The sequence below is a fragment of the Glycine soja genome, chromosome 13 (genome assembly GCF_004193775.1).
Source record: "Glycine soja cultivar W05 chromosome 13, ASM419377v2, whole genome shotgun sequence".
Taxonomy (NCBI): Eukaryota; Viridiplantae; Streptophyta; class Magnoliopsida; order Fabales; family Fabaceae; genus Glycine; species Glycine soja.
This window is the reverse complement of record NC_041014.1, coordinates 13,448,567-13,451,469: the sequence shown is the minus strand read 5'-3', so window position 1 is coordinate 13,451,469 and position 2,903 is coordinate 13,448,567. Positions and strand designations below refer to the sequence as shown.

Sequence of the window (2,903 nt, the reverse complement as noted above, 5' to 3'; positions counted from 1 at the left end):
CATTTGATTTGTTAGACTCTGAATGGAAGCTCTTGTCTCTTGCTGAAATTGCATATTTTGGATGGTCATTTGCCTCACTAACTCTTCTAAGGAAGGTTGAGGAGGAGCCTCAGTTGCCGGTTGTCTTTGTTGTGACTGCTGTTGTTGTTGCTGCATTGGAGGAGGAACATATGGCTTGCTCGGACTAGCAACATTATGGAAAGGAGGGACAGGCTGTTGTTGTTGTTGTTGTGGAGGACTTGTCCATCTCAAATTTGGATGATTCCTCCAACCTGGATTGTATTAGTTGCTTGAAAGATCATAATTATTCTGTTGTTGTTGGTTTTGCTGCTAAGGAGGTCTATTATAAATGTTTGTAGCATAAGCTTCAGGTTGCTCATTCACTCCAGATTGTTGCAAAGAAGGACAGAGATCTGTATGGTGATCTGCAGAAGAACATAGATCACAGAATCTTGCAACAGGTGTAGATTTCTGATTCATGGCAAGCTGGGTTACTAGGTTGACCCAGGCATCAAGTTTTCCTTCAAGCTTTTTATTTTCAGTAGATGAAGATGAATTTATGGCCACCTCATGGACTCCTCTAAGAACAATAGCATCATTTCTTGCACTGAATTGTTGGGAGTTAGAAGCCATCTTCTCAATCAAATTCCTAGCTTCAGCAGGGGTCATATCACCAAGGGCTCCACCACTGGCTGCATCAATCAAACTTCTCTCCATGTTGCTAAGTCCCTTATAGAAATATTGAAGAAGGAGTTGCTTAGAAATCTTGTGGTGAGGACAGTTTGCAAACAATTTCTTGAATCTTTTTCAGTACTCATACAAGTTTTCTCCACTAAGTTGCCTGATGCCTGAAATGTCTTTTTTGATGGCAGTGGTCCTAGATGCAGGGAATAATTTCTCCAAGAACACCCTTTTAAGGTCATCCCAGCTGAAAATAGACCTGGGAGCAAGGTAGTATAGCCAATCTTTTGCCACTCCCTCTAGAGAATGAGGAAAAGCCTTTAGAAAGATATGATTTTCCTGGACATCAGGGGGCTTCATGGTGGAACAAACAATATGGAACTCCTTAAGATGCTTAAGAGGATCTTCACCTGCAAGACCATGAAACTTGGGCAGCAAATGTATTAGTCCAGTCTTGAGAACATATGGAACACCCTCATCAGGATATTGAATGCACAAGCTTTCATAAGTGAAATCAGGTGCAACCATCTCCCTAAGAGTCCTCTCACGAGGTGGAGGTTGAGCCATGTTCTTAGTATAAAAATTAGTAGTAGAATACTCAAAATCAAAATATTCAGAATCACCCTCAAGAGAATGCTCAGAATGCTCATAATGCACAGAATGACCAGGATGCACACTATGTCTAACTAATCTATGAAAGGTTCTATCTATTTCAGGATCAAAGGGTTCTAAATCACCTGGATTGCCCCTAGTCATGCACTATATGCAGCAAATAATGTGTTTCTCAACAAGCACCTAACAAGGGGGTAAAACTACAACTATACACAAACGATATCAAAATAAGCTGAAATTTTGTGAGCAACACCCTAAAATCATGAAAAGATAGCGCAAAAAAATTCAAACAAAAATTCAAAGTCTAACTATGGAAACTGCCTAAGGAAATTTTAGAAAAATAGAACAATAAAACTTGAAAAAAAAAAAACTTAGTAAACAGGCGATTTTGGCTAGTTAGAGACCTCAACCAAGCTCTGCTAGGTTTATATGGTCTGGGAAATTTGTTTCTACCCCAAATGTATATATATTAATATTCATTCTGATACCCAGAGCAAGAGTTATGGCCGTTTTAAGTTTTGCTAAAAATAAGTTCTCAAATTTTTTTGAATCTCTCAAATCCAGCCACACCAAGTGTTCCTGGTATTTTTCACACAAAATATGAGTCAAAAGAACCTACCACACAAAAATTCAACCAAAAATAACAACCCTAACTATCAAAACAAAAATTGCCAATTAAATTGTAAATAGTCGTCGGTAATGTAATGTTGTGTGAACAGAAATGCCGAATCAGTCTCTAATTCCGTCGCAAAACATTATTCACAGCAAAACAGTAAACTGAAACAAGGAAAGCACTGAACAAGGGGTACTACTAAATTGCAAACTAGAACATCAAATAAAACAGAATACCACACTAACACGACATGAACACACTAACACAACACGAACACACTAAACAAAAGAAGTAAACGTAAAACAACTAAACATAAAACACGAATCACTAGCTATTATGAACCTTTGGACACTGCTCCCCAGCAACGGTGCCAAATTTGATCGAGGTCGTACCCGAATCAAATAAACATTAAAAATGCAGTATCTAGGAAGTGATCCTAGGTCGTCTCCCAACGAGTAATGGTCAACCAAACGTTCATAACAGGTAGTAGGAAAATAGTAACGAATTGGGGGGGGGGGGTTGTTTGCTTTTGTAAATTAAACAACGAATAGATGTGAATAAGAAAATATCAGAATTAAAACATGTGTGCTTCCCCTTGATTCACTAGCAAGTCTCTTATCCTAGTTTACGAGAGTTTATCCTTTATCAGTTCAACCACTTAATCCAACCCTAAATTAAATTACTAAGCGAAATTTAACATAAGGCATTCATTATGTGATTACGCAACACATATACCAATTAATCATAAATGATCATTAAGCATGAACGTAAATTAAGTGCAGAGATAATTAATCAAGCACTAAGCATGCATGAATTAATAGCAACAAATACAGAGTAATTGGTGAAGAGGAAAAACTGATCAGAATTTAATAGTAATAATAGAACCTCAAAGAGAACTGTGCTTGATCATCAAGAGAAAACAACGCTGGAGACTTAGCCTTCCATTAATCAATAGAGAACGAAATTATAGATTGAAGCAACAACGAAATTTTATTGC

At 37.5% G+C, this 2,903-nt stretch overlaps 1 non-coding gene across 1 annotated transcript; it reads left to right on the top strand.

The window, feature by feature from the left end:
• Nucleotides 1-763: 763 nt before the first annotated feature.
• On the top strand, nt 764-870 carry LOC114382901. Its single transcript, XR_003660356.1, has one exon. It is a non-coding gene; the product is annotated as a small nucleolar RNA R71 (small nucleolar RNA).
• Nucleotides 871-2,903: the final 2,033 nt, after the last annotated feature.